This window comes from Lepidochelys kempii, chromosome 2 (assembly GCF_965140265.1).
Source record: "Lepidochelys kempii isolate rLepKem1 chromosome 2, rLepKem1.hap2, whole genome shotgun sequence".
NCBI lineage: Eukaryota > Metazoa > Chordata > Testudines > Cheloniidae > Lepidochelys > Lepidochelys kempii.
The window spans coordinates 207,095,799-207,116,536 of record NC_133257.1 but is presented as its reverse complement, the minus strand read 5'-3'; positions in this window follow the sequence as shown (position 1 = coordinate 207,116,536).

Genomic DNA, 20,738 nt, shown 5'->3' with positions numbered 1-20,738 from the left:
ATCCTTCCACTTACCCCATCCCTTTCTGTTTCTTAAGGTCCCTTGCCCCCACTCCTACACTTTGTCTTGTCTTCCTCATTATCTGCTCACTCTCTTCTGTCTCCACCCCTCACATTACAAACCCATCCCTTGAATCCACTCATTTCTCCAATTTAGGCATCATCTCTTGTCTTTCGCTTACCTCTAACCTCACTGCACACACCATTTACAATTATTGCCTTGAGTTCCCCTCCTCCAACTCCATCCTGGATCCTCTCCAATCTGGCTTTTCCCCACTGAAATTTGGGGATGGATTATATCATTTAACAAGGAAAATATTTCACCAAGACAATGCCTGTCACCACCTGACCTCTACTTATACTGTTCTATCCCTTTCCCCTAGTTTCCCCCATTTATATTTGTTTTGCCTTTTTAAGGTATAAGCCCTTGGGGGTTTATTTAGTTATTGGGTAATCCCTAGCACATTAAGAGCACTGTGAAAAACATAAAAAACAACAATACAGTGAATCCTAGTTCAAATAATCAGAACACAACTATCATTGATATTATATTACAACATTCAATAATTTCCCCAAAAACTACAAACCCAAACTGACTGACACTGTGAATGCAATTTCCCTCAATCCTATTAACATTTCAAGTGCTTACTACATAGGAGTCCTGATTTTGGTTAGGCTAGTACAACTGAGAGCCGAGTTTGGTTTGATGTACTTTTTTTCTTTTTTGCAGATACTCCTGTTATTTAGGTATTACTGTACATGACTGTACTCTGATTTTCGTGCACCTGTTTGATTACTTTGTCATTTATTTGTTATTCTCCTTGGCTGATTTAGTTACCTTTTCTGAATATTTTTCCATGATTTAATAAATTGTGAAAAGATAAACACATTAAGCATAGCTAAATTTAGCTCAATCTTCCTTCATTTTAAGAAACAATTACGTGGGTTCATTTACATTCTTTATTATTCATTTTCCTTATAAAGCCTCAAGAAGCATGTACATTACCAGTCAGTTTTATTACTTAAATGCTCTAGCCATCCTTACTTAAGATTAAAGTCATTTTTGTCACAATTGCCCTCCCTTCTTACAAGAGAATTCAACTTGTGGAGAAACAAATTCAGTATAAATGGGTTCTGCTGCACCTCCAAGCTTTCAGCCTAGATTAGGGCAGGATTTTAAATCAGGAAATGACATATCTGAGCAGTGATCAGTTGTGCTATCCAGGCAAGTCTATTTAAAAGCACTTTCCATTTTAAATATAGCAATAAAATACCAGACTAGCAAACCTTCTTGATAAGGGTAAAAGCAATACATCCAAATCCAATCTAAATTTGACATTGCCTCGAACAAGAATTCACATTGATAAGTCAGGACTCATTTACAGGGCCATAAATGGGTGTGTAGCTATAATTTGGGTATTAAACTTGTAAAATATATTGATGGCATACAAGGGCTAAATAAATAATTTACTACAAGAAAATTGGAAATCTTTACACAGTACTTAATTGACCAGCCAGTCTCACATGTTCTTGATGACTTCCTAATTTACATTTTCTTATTTTTCACACTGAAATTTTCCCCATGTGTATTTTATTTTCAACTTTAGTGAATGATCACAAGTTAGTACATTTCTGAAAACATGATCAGTTTCCATGTTTGTTTCATCTGTCAATTACATTCTTTTGACATTTTCATTTATTTAAAAGCATGAATGAATCAAATGCCTTTTCTGGGTGGATTAGCTGCTTTTGTTCTTAAAACTAAAATAAAATGGTCTTAGTGAGCAACCTAACTGTGAATGGGCCTGATCTAAAACACTGCAGTTAAGGAGTGTCTTTGCAGTGACTCCAATGGGAGTTCAATGTGCCCCAATTCATTAATCTCATAAACTGTATCTGATATGTGTCATGAAAGGTATCATTGGAAAATTAATAACACACCAATCATTAATATTCTTGTGTGGTGTATATACAGCAGTGGTCTCCAACTTTTTTATGCACAAGATCACTTTTTGAATTTAAGTGCAACACAGGATCTACCCTGCCCCTTCCACAAGGCCCTGCCCCTTCCCCAAGGCCCCGCCCCACTCACTCCATCCCCCCTCCCTCCATCACTCGCTCTCCCCCTCACTGGGCTGGGGCAGGATTTGGGGTGGGGGAAGGGGTGCAGACTCTAGACTGGGGCTGAGGGGTTCGGCATGTGGGAGGGGGCTCCAGGATGAGCCTAGGGCAGGGGGTTGGGGTGCAGGAGGTGGTGAGGGGTGCAAGCTCTGGGAGGGAGTTTGGGTGCAGAAGGGATCTCTGGGCTGGGGCAGAGTATTGGGATGCAGGAGGGGTATGGAGTGCTGACTCTGGGAGGGGGCTCAGGGCTGGGGCAGCAGTTGGGGTGCAGGAGGGGGTATGGGGTACTGGCTCCAGAAGGGGGCTCAGGGCTGGGGGTTGGGGTGGGGGCTCCTGCCAGGCAGCACTTCCCTTGGGCAGCACCCGGTTGGCAGTGCAGTCGGGCTAAGGCAGGCTCCCTGGCCCCACGCTGTTCCCAGAAGCAGCCATCACGCCCTTGCAGCCCCTGGGGGGTGCACGTGGCTCCACGCACTGCCTCTCTCTGCAGGCACTGCCTCTGCAGCTCCGATTGTCCACAGTTCCCTGTTCCTGACCAATGGGAGCTGCGGGGTCGGTGCTCGCAGGCAGGAGCAGTGCACAAAGACCCGTGCCTTGCCCCACAGGGGCCTCAGGAGCGTGCTGGCCATTTCCAGGAACGGTGTGGGGCCAGGGCAGGCAGGAGGCCTGCCTTAGCCCTGCTGTGCCACCAGACTTTTAGCAGCTGGAGACTGTGATCGACTATCAGAGGCTCCAGGATCAACCAGTCAATCACGATCTACTGGTTGGTGACCACTGATGTATGGTAAACTCTGAAGGGACCATAGAAACATGAAGGAAATGTGGAACTAAAATATGTTTACCAGACAAATCTGGGGAGTGGGTAACCAGGTTTCTCTCAGACAAAGGATAGGTAGATGCCTCCAGCCAGGTGTCATCATAGTCAATTAGCAATCTCATGTCAAGTGACCATTCATTTGTATTTTAATAAACACAAGTGGAGGAAGAAACCAGCATGGAATTCTCTTCACCAACAGACTCCATGTATCCTTCCACACAGCTTGAATGAACTTACTTTACTAACCTTCAGAAGAATCCATTTCAAAGGTTCACTGGACTATAAAAGAGCAGGGTAAAGAACCTCTAGTTATCTTTCACCTAAGAAGACAAAGAAACCAAGCAATTTGGACTTTGTGGGAGATCCTGACCAGAGGAGTGATCAGCCATCTTGCTGGAAGATAGTGTGGTAAAAATTTTACCTTGAACCAAGACTGTAAATTTATTGTCTTAGCCCCTAGAAAGCATTTTCCTCTTTTATTGCTTGTAACTATTTCTAACTGTACCCTTCATATTTGAACACACTTAAAATCCTACCTCATTTTGTTAATAAATTTGTCTTAATTATAATCTAAACCAACCCAGTGCTGTATTTGAACAGAAGTGACTGTTAACTCCAGTTAAAGTGATAAGATGTGCATTTTGTCTCTTTAGAGGAGCAAATGAACCTTATTATTCCTCTCAATGGTCCAGGAAAGGGTTGGACATTGAAAAGCACACCGTTTGGGGAAAATTCGGGACAAGGAGGTGTTGTGGGTCATCTTGCCAGGTGTAACCAAAAAGCTAGTGGACACCAGTGTGTGGCTGGGCTGTAACAGGCAGGCTGCTGGAGTCAGAGTTCCTGGTCCAGAGTTGCTTATCACACAGACACTAAGTGCATGCTTCTGTGCTGGCTGGGAGCGTCCATTACAGCAGCAGAGCATTTTAAGACTCCCAGAGTTACAGGATTCAGAGTAACAGCCGTGTTAGTCTGTATTCGCAAAAAGAAAAGGAGTACTTGTGGCACCTTAGAGACTAACCAATTTATTTGAGCATAAGCTTTCGTGAGCTACAGCTCACTTCATCGGTTGCATACTGTGGAAACTGCAGAAGACATTATATACACAGAGACCATGAAACAATACCTCCTCCCACCCCACTCTCCTGCTGGTAATAGCTTATCTAAAGTGATCACTCTCCAACCGGATTGCACCCCAGAACATGATGGAGTTAGATTGCAAACTTTTACAAAGTGACCTAAAATGCTCAAGGCTAGATCCTTGGCTGGAATGAGTGTAGCTCTATTGGAGTCAATTAACTGTGACTTCAATGAAGCTACACCATTCATACCTGCGGAGGATCTGGCCCCACATTCGAAAATCATGAGTCAGACCTGTGTCCCCTGTAAGCTGCGCACTTCCACGGCCACCCAGGAGAAATTCAAATGCTGCCCAGCTGAGTAGCAGAGCATGCACAGCTGGCAGCATGTGTTCAGGTGCCCCACCGCCCCCATCGCTCTGTCCTGCAGCTGCCCCTGGCACCCTCCTGCTGGCTGTGCGGTGAGGGAGGGGAGGGAAAGGAGGATGTTGATATCAGGGTCTCTCCCTCTGCCTGCCCCTGTACCCCATCTCTGCAGAGCAGGCGATGGGGACACAACCTGGCTCAGGTCTAGGAGCTGCTGCGGTGAACAGTGAGTCAAGTGTCTTTCTTAAAGAAACAGTGCACTGTTTCTGAGATTTCCCCAGCAGCCAGCTCTCACGGTCTATCTCTCTCTCTGTCACACACACACACACACACACACTCTGTCTCTTTCCCACTCACCTCCCAACACATACTTGTATTATTGTTGTTGTTACTTCTTGGTACTTTCTGCAGTGTATATACATTCTCTGTAATTTTATTCTTTCAAAGTGTGTTATTTTAGTGTTTTGACTGGTCCATGCATTTCATAATTTTTATTTCTCTTACACTTAAATTTAATTTTTTGAGTAGTGAGTTCTAAAATGCCTAACCTGTCCTGGCTAGAGTAATTAGCCCTATGGTAACTTTTAAAAAATATATATTATATCTAGGTGTTTTGTTTCTCCTGGTGGTGCACATCGGCAGATACCTTGGTGCACATAACAAAATTTATTCTGCATGTGGATGGAAAAAATTAGAGAGAACATTGAGTCAGACCCCAAAAATCACCAGGTTTTATTTTTAAAATAATATTTTTCAGTTTCTTTTTCTGTGTCCCCCTTTGGTTTCTGAGCCTTCAGGGTGCACTTGCTTCATGTTTTCAAGCTTTTCTCCAGCATCATGAGGACAGAAACTTACTTTTTTTCAAATGAAAGCTGAGCTTCTCATGCAATCACACAATTCCAGCATCCTGGACTTTAAGAAAAACACCCACAATCATAAGACATGCAATGAAAGTGTGAGAGGTAGCAATACTTCAGGCTCTTGGAACTTGGTGGATGTCAGGGTCTGAAAAATGGCAGCAAAGAACGACATAACCAGAATCATCTCTGATAACAACTAGCTGCATCAGTGTAAGAATATATTCACAACTGCCTGAGAGATAAAGGGCATGGGAGTGCAGCAGGAAAAAGGAGGACTGACATATACAATCAAAATATGAATAGCCTTTTTGGGCAAAGGGTGAAAATAGATTCATAGATTCTAAGGCCAGAAGGGACCATTATGATCATCTAGTCTGACACAGGCCAGAGAATTTCCCCCAAAATAATTCCTAGAGTATATTTTTTAGAAAAACACCCATTCTTGATTTTAAAATGATCAGTGATAGAGAATCCACAAGGTCCATTGGTAAATTGTTCCAATGGTTAATTATACTCACAGATAAAAATGTACGTATTATTTCCAATCTGAATTTGTCTAGCTTCAACTTCCAGACACTGTATCATGTTATACCTTTCTCTGCTAGACTGAAGAGCCTATTATTAAATACTTGTCCCCATGTAGGTACTTATAGACTGGAATCAAGTCATCTCTTAACCTTCTCTCTGTTAAGCTAAATACATTGAGCTCCTTGAGTTTACAACTGTAAGGCATGTTTTATAATTCCTTAATCATTCTCCTAGCTCTTCTCTGAACCAATCCTCCCCCCTCCACAACGTATCAACATGCTTCTTGAATTGTGGGCACCAGAACTGGACACAGTATTCCAGCAGAGGTTGCACTGTGCCAAATACAGAGGTAAAATAACCTCTCTACTCATATATGTGGTTTATGAATGTGACTCTTACTCCAGTCTAGCTTCAGGTAATCACTACCTCCACTAATGTGAACCCTCAGGCCTTAACATTAAATTATTCCCATTGACATCACCTTTCAGCATCCCCTGCACGCAACCAGGCCCCGTCTCAGAGCAGGGAATTCATCCATCTCGCCCTGGAGAGAAAAGTGAACTCACCTGCTCCATGTCCTTCCCCCCTAAGGAAGCAGATCAAATCGCTGCTGGGAGTGGGAGGGGAGAGCAGGCCTGGCACTGGTAGCTCTGCAGTGAGGAGCAGGAAGAGGTGGGGAGCTCAGCACTCAGGGTTGTGTTTGGTAACCATCCTAGCGAACACCCCTATAGCAGTACCCTCCTGCTCTTATCTCTTTTCGTCTTTGGAATCTCTGTGTTCTTTCTGCTCTTATTCATTAGGTTGCCCCAGCTTCCTTTAGAGGGCTGTCACAAGTGCTACCCCCAACCTCCACCCTCCTCTGTCTCTCCCATTACTGGGGGTGGGTGGGCGGGCGGGAAGAGTACTCCACTCCCCTAATTGTTCTAGGTTACTTGGCAGGGCACAGCACATGTGTACCTGCCCATTCTCCACTGACTCCTTTGTGTGGCAGAGTGGAATTGTTCCTTTCTCTAAGCTGCACGAGATCCCTCTATTAGGGTAGTGAGAGGACACGGGTGTACCTATCTGCCCCTCCATTGCCTTCTTAGGGCTGCTGCAGTCTGACAGTGGCTCTAGTTGACCACACTCCAGCGAATATGGATTCTAACTGGATAGAGGACTTGGATAAAAACTTACAATCAAGAAGAGAAAAAAAAAAGGGATCAGTCAGGAGCCCTTAAAATATTAAATAACAGCAATATTATAAATAGTGATATATTTAAAGGTCAAGGCAGGCTTTTTACCTTCCCTGACCCTCACTTTCATGGAAAGTAAGCAAAGCAAAAAACAAACCCTGCACCTAGTCACACTTTAAATCTCCCTTTGGACAGTGCATCTAAATTCACATACCCCTTTAAACCCTACATGGACTATTCAGACTTTGAGTCCAGGTGCACAATAGTAAGCGGGATTACACAGCCATTTATTTCCTCCAAGGGAGTAGGAAGGGAGGGGTGGAAAATGGCTGGAGCATTTGTTCCATCCACCTATCCACAGGCCAGCTCAACTGAACCAGTGTATGTGACGAGGGAGGCATAATTTTACTTCAGGCCAGCAATAAATTATTACCCCCACGAGTAAGGAGGAAAAGGTGTGTCTCTGAGTTACAATGTCTCTTGGGACTCCTTCTGTGGTGGTATAGCTTATGCATCACCCTACAGTCAGGACTGTGCCTAAAGTTAAAATCTAGCCCTTAACTTATTTCTGCTTCTATTCTGTTGTTAGTAGCTTTCATTACTAAACTCTTCTCTTTTGCCCCTTGGCACCTACTTAGGCATTCACACATTCATCAGGCCAAATTCAGAGGTAAAGTATAAGGGTGTATGTATAATTTACATGCTGGTAAGGTGTCAGTCTAAGTCAGTCAGTCTAAGGGAGTCTAGAAGGCATCTAAGTCAGTATAATGTATTCATTATGGAGGCCAGAAGCTGTACTGTTTACCAGGTTAGAATACGTCTTAAACTCACCACTGAAGTTGGTCCTGTGTCTCCAAAGTGCCTTTAAATAATGTATTTTTGATCCAGGGTGTCTTTAAAGAAATGAATGGGAGAGGACGTTGACTCAGAGTCAAAAGTAACTCATATACAGTAGAGGCAATAAAACCTTACATACTAATTTGGTAATATAAAATGGAGAGATTACACTTCCAGGGCAAAGCCCACAAGATGAAACTCCACAAGGACCCTCACATGGATCTTTCCACAAGTTGTTCCATTCAGGGGCAGGTTCTAAACAGGGGAGAACCCCCAAATCCCAAGAACATTCAATTTCCTTCTCAGAGATCAGGGCCATCTTCACAATACTCTGTGTCCCCACATCAAATGTGGGGTACTGCACCTGCTCCCCCATCCATGCTGTCTGGGTTTCTTCCATCAGTAACACTCCCCAACTTCTGTGAGGAAAGGGAGAGATGTGCATGAAGGGCCCCTTTCATTCACTGTTGCAGTGGGGGACGGGAACGGAACATCCCTCTCACGGTACTTAGCCACAGTGAATTATATATTTATTACTTTATGATGCAATAAGTCTATCCTTTGCCTAGTACAATTTCCATGTACAGTATGTGCAATACACAGTGAAGGTGTATTTTATTATTGCTATGTTTGCTCTTGAGCTGTTTGGGCAAGAGAGCCGCAGAGAGTGCTCTGAACAAAATAGCCATTCTGGCACTGTGACAGCTATGGTATCTGAGTGCCTTCTCCCACTGGTGTGTGATGTGCCTACATAAGGATATACTGATCCAAGTCTCTCTTCCCTCCAGGCATTAGGGCCTGAATTTTGTTGTTGTTCTTTTGGGGATGGGGGAGGGTTAGGTGATGATAGTGTGAGAAGCTCAGATTAAAAAAAGGGGGTTTCTTACTTTTCACTTTCATCCAGGATTTTCAAAGGGCTGCACAAACATTAACAAATTCTGAACACCCGAGTGCATTTTGTCCATTCTACAGATGGGTAAAACTGATTCACAGAGAGGGTAAGGGATTTACCCAAGGGCACGCAATGAGAGCGAGGAATATAATCTAAGAGCCTTGCTATTTAATCCTCATCTAGAGCCATTTGAGCACACTGCCTTCCAGATGAATTAATAGGACAAAAAGAGGTTTAATCAAAGAGCACAAACTTAGTACAGATACACTAACCACAACTCTCACTATCCTTATGTAATCAGTCACATAAAGAACATAAGGAAGGGGAGGTATGCATCACGTTTCACCATGTATTCTGCTGATGAATAAGTAAACAAGACCTTCTGCCAGAGACTGGATCATATTTTAATACTCAAAACTGAGCTTTTGAAAGTGTTCTTCTTTTCCAGCTATGCTCTCCAAGATGCATAGCACAAGTGGGCACTGAACACAACAGAATTAATTGAACAATCACAGCAAAGGAGGTCAAAACCCAACAAACAGTGTAGCATCTAAAATGACTCCAGAGAATTTTAACAGATGGACACTTGTAAATCTAACAGGATTTCCTACTGGTGAGAATGCCTTAGGTAAAATGCAGAATGTCTCATTAAACTGTCAGCCAGCTATGAGGTGTTGCTCATGTGGATAACACCAGCTATACAATTCTACTGTAAATTCATACGAAGATATATTAGGAAGGGGCTTGAGTTGCAAAATTCAGACCTGAATCCAGACTTAGAACCCTTTCAAAGTTGAGGGGGTGCTCATGTCTGATGTTTTGGTCCAGCTCCTTTAAAGAGACCGGAGTAGAATTAAAACAGGATCCCAGCACCAAAGCCATATCTCCCCTTTCGTTCCCAAAGTTCAAGGGTGTTTGGTGACCAGCCTATGTAGATTTTCACCCAAATTAGGAAAATATTTTAAAAGGCTTTTCTGATCCTTTTGTTATAGCTCTGTTGTGATTTTAAATCCTCTTACGTTGCTGATGAAATGCAGAGCGTACTGATTAAACTCTATGTTTCTCCCAAGTAGGTGCTGTTACATCAGTTATTTGAATGGTAAGTCAAGTAAATGTAGTGGTTACATATTTTCATTTTTACAGGTTTGCACTTACAGCATTGGTGATCTGGATAAGAGCACTTAATCTCTTGCTGAAATACTGCATCTGACTCTTTCTCACATTTAGTAAACCTATCGTTGAGATCTGTGAGTCTGTTGTTCAAGGCCACACTCCTATACAATCAACCTTCTTGTAAGAAATACTCTCTAGAGGGCTTATTGGCATTTCTCGCAGTATCTGAGTTCAAAGGAAATGATTATAAGTTAAGACAGAGCTCTGTTCTTTAAAGCACCACAGCATCTACATCTGTAGAGTGATATATAACATAACAACAACTTCCAACTGAGGAAAGCTTAGCACAGCTCCTGCTAGCTTGGCAATAGGAGGCTTCCATTTGGCTCAGCTGCTAGAATTACTGCTTACAGACCATAAAGGGCCCAGCTTGAGTTTCAGCTGTGGAGGCATGTGTGTTGCACACACAAGTTCAGCCCCAGGATGGGATATCTGCCAATTCTCTAACCTCAGATGAAATATCTAGCCACTAGCTGACAGGCAGAACGTGCTTATTCACTGCCCATCAGCATTAGACAACTAGGCTGCAAAACAGCTTAAGGACAAAAAGAAATGTGTGAAACCACCATTTTCTGCTTTCTGAGTATTACTGACAGGCTTTGCACCTGTTAAAACTGCCCTTCATTTTAGTGATATTCTTGGCATGAAAACAATCTGTAAATATAAATAGCTCCCGTCCCTCATCACTGAAAGGCAGGCACTCTGGGGTGGAATACCAAACGTGGACCAGTGTCATAAACTCTACACAAAAGCTCAGAACAGACCCTGAGGGGCACACCTTATGGCCCAATTAAAAGAGCTGAGAGAGGAAAGGTTGAGTGTGAGGGGAGCACATGCAGCAGTCAAAACACCCTGCAAACCACAGACCAGAGGAAGCACCTCCAGCGGGACTCCCTGTGCCACTGTGGCTAGGGGAGTTTTGAGGATAGGCTGCGAATGGGATGGGGCTGGCGGATCTGTGACTATGCAGACACACTGACGAAATCCCCCTGCAGAGAGTAGGCACAGAAGCCTGGAGGCCAAACTAGTAACTGTAGGGTTGTATTTGCCACTCTGCATCCTGAATGAAAGATTTCATCCCACCAACCCCCTGCAGATCTCCCCAGTGCATGGCTCTTTTATTTAGTCTTTGTACTGGGGAAAGAATTTGGTCCTAAATCCTTCAATCTTAGCATTTGCTCGGGGGGGGGGGGAGAATGTGACATCACAGGTGAGAGAATTGTGCATAGTGTTATTACAATTCAGATGTGTCAGTCCCAGGATGTTAAAGAGGCAAAGTGGGTGAGGTAATATCTTTTATTGGACCAACTTCTGTTGGTGAGAGGGACAAGCTTGCAAGCTTACACAGAGCTCTTTTATTATTTTTTTTAAATTCAGTATTTGAAAACCATTTTTGGTAAAACACATTGCCAATTTTTTTTCAGTGTTTCATGTCTGTTCTTTTTCTCCATTTCTTCTCTCCCTAACATGAAGGATTCCACCATTATTCTGTGAGGCTTAAGTCTACTGAGTCCTCTAAGATAGCGGTTCTTGACCTTTTGGGGCTCAGGATCCATTTGCAAATGTTGATGGCTTGTTGCGACCCAGTAAATAGTCTGGGGGTGGAGGCCCTGGGGTGGTTTCAATTGGGTCCTGAACCCCAGGGTGTTGGGTCCTACCCAGCACTCACACCCCAGTGGGAACTCCTGCATCTTCTGTGCTGTGGGCCTGGCTGGGTTTGGCTCTCTGTTCCAGGCGTTGCAATCTCCGGGGTTGCAGTGTCACTCAGGTTTGGCCCCGCCCCTCCAGACTGGATCAAGTGTGTGTGAGTGGAGTTATGTCCTGGCTCATGGGGTTGCCGTGCAACTCACTCAAATCTGACCTACCTGGACTCCCGTCATCATGACGGCTAGGCCAAACATGAGCAGCACTGGGACCCCAGAAATTGCAGTGCCTGGAGCAGGGAGGTAAGCCCAGCCAAACCTGTGGGACAGGAACTGCCACGCAACCTTTTGAAACATTCTGGCAACTCAGTTTTGGGGCCCGACCCACGGATTGAGAAGCCCTGCTCTAGGATTCTACCCAGCAAGCCTGTGGGTGGTTAGAACTCAGCACAGAGACAAAGACATTTTTCTGAGAGTTCCTTTTGCGTCTAAAATTTTCATTTCTATTCATGTTTATTTCTGCAGAGTTTGAGGAAAATTTCTTTGTTTTGGCTGTTTCACAATTTTCAGCTTTTTTCCTACTTTGTCATGGCTGTCTGTGATGATCCATTTTTATTTGACCTCTACCATCATCAATCAAATTCTTAAGTGCCTATTTGCATATCATTGTTTTGTCAAAGACTTCATGACTTCAATAATTCCATCCCCTCAACACCCTTTATAGCTCACCAGCCTTACTCTTTTTTCAGTCTTTTGCTTATGTTTTTTTTAAAAAAATCTCTATTTTACAGGTTGCAGTAGGGCTAATGGTAAAAATAAGGCTACACTTTCAAAATAAGAATGCTAAAATAAATTTGCACAAGTAAACAGACAACCCTAAATGCATGCGGAAATGTGGAGTTTGTACATGCATTTACCTGTGCATGCTCTGTTAGAGTTCTGCTTGAATTAAAATCCTGGAGCTATGCTGTGGATCTGAACTTTGTGTGTCTGATTCTCCTCTCACTTGCACTGGTGTGAATCTGGAGGAACCCTGCTGAAGTCAATGAAGTTATACAGGTTTAAAGGCAGAGGAAGAAGATACTTGGGCCTCTACATTGGAGAGAAACAGATACAAATGTTTGCACATTTGGGGTTTGCAATCCTATTCTGTCCTATTGTGTCCCTATCCAGGCTGAGCAGGTGGTATCCACCCTTTACTGATATCTGGGGGATCCTACATTTTGACATTTGTACAGATTGTTATGCATTTAAAGTGTCATTACATTGAATTGTAATCCAGATTGGAATTTAACCAAACTGCAGAGTGTTCTGATTTAGCTCTTTATAGAGACAGGCTCAAGATGTGAAGTCTGAGGTCTGGACTTGGGTCCAACACTACTCAAAGTATAGTACAGCTTTGAAAAATTTACTCTGTAAACTGGCAAGGCAGGGTCCCATTTCATCTCACTTATTCCATATAAAATTTGCTCAGTTCACAAGAAAAATATATTTCTTCTAACTGGCAGCTCTGCAAATACAACCTGCGATCTGAGAGTCAAGCTGGGTTCTTATTTCATCCATGGTCCTCACTAGGCATATCTGAAGATAGAATTTGGTCTGCAGAATTTATATTACTGATGATGATATATAAGAAGGAAAGAACCTGCTGAGACTCTATGAGAAACAACAAAGAACACAGAACCACACAATGCCCTTTCACAGTTATTAGCAAGAGAAGAACAGCATTTAAAAGTCTAACTTCCAAAAATCTGGGACTACCATATACAAGAGTTGCAACTAGTAGGAACTCATTCAGTAGAAAGCAGAGATACGTCAGGGAAGCCAAGCCCTGGTTTTGCAAAAACTTTTTGGTGGCGTTTTCATTTTGTAGAATCAGAATGAAATTAGTGGGGCTTGGAGCTAAGTCTACTTTATTGAAGAAAGAAAGAAAGAAAGAAAGAAAGAAAGAAAGAAAGAAAGAAAGAAAGAAAGAAAGAAAGAAAGAAAGAAAGAAAGAAAGAAAAAGGGTTTATTTTGACAAAAAACATGTTAATCTGCAACTTTCTGATGTTTTTCTCATTAACCTTTTTTTGCTGAAAACTCACAGCTTAACAATAATGCCAGTACTAGAAAAAGGCCTAATTTAGCCTGCATATCAAATGTGTAGTCAATACAATAAGAACAGTCATCCCTATTTAAAGAATGGAAAGCTACTACATAATTGAACTCTCTACACAGATACAAGTGGGTAGGTAGGGAAAGATATAAAGCCTGATGCTATTAGTTTTACAAGTCCAAATTTAAAACACCATGTACAGCATTTTCTTGGGACAAGAGGAGAGACAAAGAGCAATTATCTTGTTATGAAATTTTATATATACAATAGTTAAGCTACTAGGAACACAGACTATGCTCTTCAGTAAACATCTTTTTGGTGATTTGTTAAACAAAATGGAAAGATGTATTTTTCAGGAGAAAGCAGAATATAGAGTGGATACAAACACTGTGAAAAAGCAGAATATTTTTTTTCAAAAGGAGTCACATGGGCATGAATAGCACCTGTTTGACAAGAGATCATACTCCAACAGCTTTAATCTGGGCAAGCAACTTTGCACTGTTCTTTTAATAAGTTTATGTCAACTTCAATAAGACAAGAAAGAATATAGCATGTATTTCTTATGTAAGCACAACTGTAAAGTATGTGGGCCAGATTCTCAGCCTAGCTGGCACAAAGGGAATGTTATGATAAATTGGTTAGTCTCTAAGGTGCCACAAGTACTCCTTTTCTTTTTGTGTATACAGACTAACACGGCTGCTACTCTGAAACCTGAGATTTCTCACTGTGTTTGAAGGGCAGGGGGAAGTCTTGAGGTTGGACTAGCTTATGTTAAGAACTAGTTTGGTCCCTAGCACATCCCAGGATCAGGAGAACAAACAAAGGTGAAGGAAAGTCATCTTGTCATCCACCTCCTTTTGGGTCCTGCACTGAGCAGAACTTGGCCAGACCCAAGCACTGAGGCGCTACTTTCTTGAAGTCATTCGCTCCTTCTGATTACCAAAAGAGTCCTGTATTTCCTCTAAGAACCTGTTTGGGCACTCAGTCCTCGGCACATTATGCCACTTTGTACTCCTGGGGGAATTCTGCACCAGTTCGCAAAACACCCTCTCCCAGAACACACAGACCCCTCCAGCACTCCCAAATAGCCTCTCCAGCACCCCCAAATGTCCCTTTCCAGTACACACATATACCCCCACATACCCCTCAGATATCCTCTCCCAGTACACACACACCCCTACAGCATCCCCCAGATACCTATTCCCAGTACACACACACCCCAAATGCCCCCTCCCAGTACAGACACACCTCTACAGCACCCCCAGAAACTCCCTACAGCACCTGCCAACTGTATCCCCTTAGCTCCCCCTTTCCCCCCATTAGTAACCTCTATTTGGGAAACTCTATATGGTAACCCTACTGGGGCAGGGCAAAAAAACAAGAATTGAAAAAAAAACTACTAAAAGACCGGAGAGGCAGAGTTTTCCCCCAACGTGTGCCCAGCTGGCATGTGCGACACACCCAGACTGAGGCATCCAACAAAAGCATAACAGAGAAACAGCAACTGGGTTGCCATAAGGGTTTTTTAACTCTCTACTCCTGGGGGGATCTTTTTTGTTGTCTGTATTGTTACAGACATACTTGCTGACAGGTATTTTGCAATAAATTACCAAAATAATTGAAACTGGCTTGATTATACTGTATTATTTTGACAAATAAAATATGCAGAGTTTTGCAGAATTTTAAAATAGTGTGCACAGAATTTTTAGGTGCAGCATTCCCGCAGGAGTAACTCTGTACACCTGTATCTGGGGTTTAAGCACAGTGCTAACTTCCTGCTAGCTGGAAAACAAAGCGGTCCTGTGAACCTAGTCACAGTACCTACACTTATGTCCACAACTTCCAGAGAGAAACAAAGTAATTAATGTAATTCACAAAAACAAATTGATTAGACTACATTATTGATTTGTCAAAAGATATTTTCTATGGCAATCTATTTCTCAGCTGTATAGGAATTACAGCTGGAGAGTGATCTAAATATATAACTTTCTCTTAGTTCCCTATAACGTGAAAAAAAATAGTGGAAACATTTCTTAATTAAATAAATAAACTTTAAAATTCTCAGAGGACAAGACCATATGCTGAGTTCCCACCCTGAAAGGAATTTGTAGCAAGGAGTTACAAGTCCCTGAAAATAGCAGATTATAATAGTGATTCAAACTAAACTACATTGGTACTAGCATATTTAACCATAATGCGTGTTGCAAATGACAGACATGCAGGGTCTTATTCTATATTCTTTCAAGCCAATTAAAAGACTCCCTTGGCTCCAGTGGGCATTGGATCAGGCCCTTAAGCCACAGAGCAGGATAACAGAAACAAGACTTACAGTAGTTGTGAATCACAGCCATGCCTTTGCCTTTATGCTCAATTTAACATACAGTTTAATGTAACAATTGCAAAAATTGCTATTTTCCATACTGCTGATTCGGCAGACTTTAAAAATCCTGAGTATGAAATAAATATCTTGATCTTAATAAATGTCTAATTTAGGTATGGATAATATATTTAAATGTGAGAAGATATAAATGATATATTTTTATTGCATTTCTGGTTACCTTTCTGTATTGATTCAGATAAATGCAAACTTTAAAAATTACAAGGAGCTGTCTAAAAACATTTTCTTATCATAAGTGACGTACTGGAAAAATATTATGCAAAGTTTTGAAGATTAAATACACTGTATCAGTGCAATCAACATTTGAGTATCTCCCAAGTGAAACTGTGGGTATATCATGTAGATGTAGTGATAAAACATTGCATAAAGAATAAAATTGGAATCAAAGTAGTATTCTTCTCAATTATTCTTCATTAGCTGGACTGTCTGTGTCAATATACCATATTCCTTTGCAGAGAAAAGGCTCAGAAAGATGGGATAATTATGAAATATTTTTGGTACTTAGAACTGTGTTGTTGCTGTCTTCGAATAAAACATTTACAATTTTTTAGAAACATGCTTTGGGAAGTTTTAAAGAAAAATTATTCATAACACAATAAAATGAGTAAGAAAATGGATTACTTGACATAATGGAGTGTGCTGGATAAAGTGGTAATTTAAAAATGTGTATGAATCCTCTTTAGCTGGATGAATTGCTAGGGGGTTAAATTTCCTCCATGAAAAGTTCTTACCCTTGCCAGGTAACTCTGTGGCCACTTTCTCTATAGCTTAGTACTTTATCCAGGTCTTTGGATTACTCTTTTGCTATTTGACCTATTCCATGACATTTCTGAATCACCATCATAGATAGATCCCAGATACAAAACTAAGCACTTAATTGAATGATCCATTAAGACTCTAATCTCCTTCATTTCCTTGCTTCAGCCACAGTTATATTTTTTCTTTCCTTCCCCCTTCTTCTTCTGCCTCTTCCCTCTCATTATTCTGACCGTGAAGAATCAAGACAGATATGAAGATGAGTCAGGTATCCAGACCGGTATTAAATAAAACTCCATATAGCTATACGACCATTCCTCAGCTGTCATTATTGAATGAAGGTCTTGGTCAAGAGCTGGTTTTGGCAACTTGCTATGGAAACAGTCAGGCTTGAATTTATTCAGTCTTTCACTGAGAATGCTCAACCCTGTGTTCCTGAGACTTTCACCCTAATATCCCTGAGTTGCAACATTCCCCCTAAGCACCTCTCTCTCAGTAGGTTGAAGATGGATAAGTAGGCTCTAAGAAAGCATGCCTTGACTTCATAAAGGTCCTCACTTGGGAGTAAAGCTTGACTACAGCCATGCCAGACCGGCCTCACCTGGAACACCTATAAATGAAGATCTCTTCTCTTACCGCCTTTTTACATAAACTATCAGGAACTCCTGGGGAGCAAACCCTTTGGTCCTTCAAACATCCATACTGGCCCTCTTTTTCTCTCCTCTGAATACTGCTTTGTGGTCTCGGGGCACAGCCACCACACTCAGCTTGCTGACATAGAGCTGAATTCAGCCACTATATTATTAGCGGCTGTTTGACTTATATACCAACTTCCAGTTTCCATGTGCTAGTACACACAGCTGTGCCAGACCTTCAGTGAGATGCCATTCCTATTGAGTCTGCCTGAAGAGTTGGAACAGATGTAACCAACCTATTACAGCTCCAGCTGACCAATGCTCCATTTTCAGATAGGAAAAAACACCACAGTGCCAACTCGAAGGTCTGCTTGTATCCAGGGGAGGACTCCCACTCCTGTAGACCAGGATGTGACACCACAGTGATCTCCCAACACCCCTTTGCTATGGCAGCTCATGCACTCCTGGATAGGAGCACTATTGGCCCATTACCAGGCATGGATGATCAGCACCACCAGGGAGCTGAAAACCATGTTCTTATAGAGTGGAATCATTGGTGGGAAAGAGAGTCTAACACACTAAGTAAATTCAGTAGTTCATTGCTGCTTCTGCTTCTTTGTTCACTTGATTTTAGATCCTGGACCAGGCTCAATATGCTACTCGCTAGCTAATCTAGAGTTGCCACAAACATGTACCAGCTTTGCTTGGTTTCCTCTTCACACTGACCGTGGAGCACATTGCAGACAATAACTCGTGTGGTGGAGGAGTGCCCAGCTCGACATCTGGAGGGCAGATTACAATGCCTAGCCTCCCTTGATACAGAGGTTATCCTATGGTAATGGAACCTGGACAATGAGATCTGATGTCTGCATTCCAGGAGGATGATAAAGGGTCTTAAATAGCAGGTCTAGGACCTTGCCTGTATCTAGGATCTAATGGGGAGCCAGGGAAGTGTGTGGAGTTATATTGTGATGTTCATTCTTGCTCAAAAATGGAAGTGCAGTGTTTGAAAGTTTCCATGTAGCTTCTCTCTGAATTCTATTCCTCCCCCTGCCTGTCACACATTCCTTTGCCTGCCCCTAGATCTCTCACTGCTTTCAGACTTATTCTTTTTGGCCTGGCCTACACTACAAAAATGACCCAGTGTTGACAACAGGTGTTGGCAGTGGGTGCAGCTGAACGCAGTTTTCCTGTGTCTTTAGTAAAGTGTCTTTAATACCATTTCCAAAACAGAGGTTAAAACTTGACGAGTCCACAAAATTAGTCCATAAGACACTAGACGTCACCAGCTTCTTTCCTGTAGGCCAAAAAGCCATCATGCAGGAATGTGAGTTTCAGAGCTTCAAAAGAACGTCACTGATTTGTGAGGTCAGTAAAGACCGACTCCCAGAGATGCATTTGGCATTTGTTCCCACATGTGACCTTTTGCAGTTCCCTGCCACTCACTGTATTATAGCTGCACACATGCATAATAATTCACTCAGCAACATCTATTAGTTCTTCACCTTCTAACTGTGCAAGGTGTTAAAAACGAAGGAATCACAATTGATAAGTACAAGAGAAAAAGCACTGAGCACTCTAAGTGTAGATATGGGAACTGGGATTAGGGACACTTGATAAAAGCTAAAAAGAAAAATGAAAAATCTCCCTTCTCTTTCTCCAGCCTATAGGGATGTAGTGAAAATAAAGTCTTCTTCCCATTCCAAATTCTTCATTGTGAGTTTTATTCATTATCTTATTTACAACAAAAATATTGGTTTATAACACATGTATGTGTGTACATATGGCACATGATACAGGTACAACCCTGCACCCAAAATAAATAACTGGATCAGTGTCCTACCTCATTTGCATAAGTATCCAAAATATTCAGACATCTCCTCTTGTGTTTTTTTAAAGATGCAGCCCCCAGTCTTACCATCCTCCTGTTTGCATATAAAAATCATTTAAATTACATTTTAAAATAGTGCCTGTCTCTCTACGATCTCCTTCCACTGCAAACCTCCCGGGATGTTTAATTCCTGCCTATTTACTAGGAGAGGTTGAAAAGTTCAACATGTAAAAAAAATCTGCTTAATGGTTTAAAAACTGCATATATATTAAACGCTGAATCACTGAGTGGCTACAGTACAGAATTGGTTTGGTAAACTTATAATTAATCAGTAAGACAATGAATCTGCAAAATGCCCTCTCTGGGTCAGGCTGGCTCAATAAGAATATAAACTACATATGTTGTTCTTATTAATTGTGACTAATCTTTTTTGGAAAGGAAGAGGGTTGGATTTGCAGCAAGTAAACTCATCTGAGCACTCTGGCAAAATCCCATCCTGCCATTTGCACAAAGCAAAGAGGTTCCCTAAGCAAAGAGGTTCCCTATGTCATTAAGCAAGTGTGCATACAAAGAACAAGATGCTTTAGCTGATGCTCTTTCAAAGTTTGTTTGTTTTTTCCATCTACTTTTATCTGATCCAAAAGCACATAATGAGTGTGCATGTATTAACAACATATAGTAAAGTTCCTCATACTCACTGCAATGATTCAGTAAGTTGGGTCAAATATAAAGGGCCCTCCTAAAAGTGTTTTCTTTATCCGACAGTTTTGCTTTCAAAGACTTCAATTTCAAGTTCCATTTCTCCTGCCCTTCCTCCTTTTTTTTCAAATGATTTGTTTGAATTGTGAGGGTGGGGTAATTATGACCAGTGTCCATTTACTTCAGCTTTATAGCAGTGTAACTGAGAGCAGAAGTTGACTGTAAGTGATTTTATTAAGAGGCAATTTTGGGCCATGCTAGCAACAATATCCCCAACTCTTTTCAAAAATCGCACAAGATCTTTAACTTCCACCTTCTAAATAAACCTAGTTCTCTTTATAACAGGGAGGGCCAAATCAAGCTCTAATCAGTACAGTGTCAGGAATCAAAGATACTTCCCAGTGCATTTTCTGCTCCAGAGTCCCACGGACCACAACAGGATTCCACACAATGAGCCAGGGTACATTTGGTCACTCCTACTATGAGGAGCAGAGTGCACCCTTTCCCATCTGCTGGCTGAAGTTTGCTGTTTACTCCAACATATGTGCTATTATGATGGGAGGGCTAGACACCCCTCTAAAGCATAGACCATTCACCCCTGCGTATAGGGTACACTGGCCAGAGTGTTAGTCAGTGGGGTCTCTCTTACAGGCCAATTCAGCTGCCATAAAATCAAGCAGATGACTCAATTGATTTCACTGAGTACTGGATTAGGAGCCTAGTGCTCATTTGAGCACTCCGGAAAATCCTGTCCTGCCATTTGCACAAGGCAAAGAGGTTCCCTATGTCCTATTTGCTTCCCCAACCTTGCTTACCAATGTAGCCAAGGACTACTCT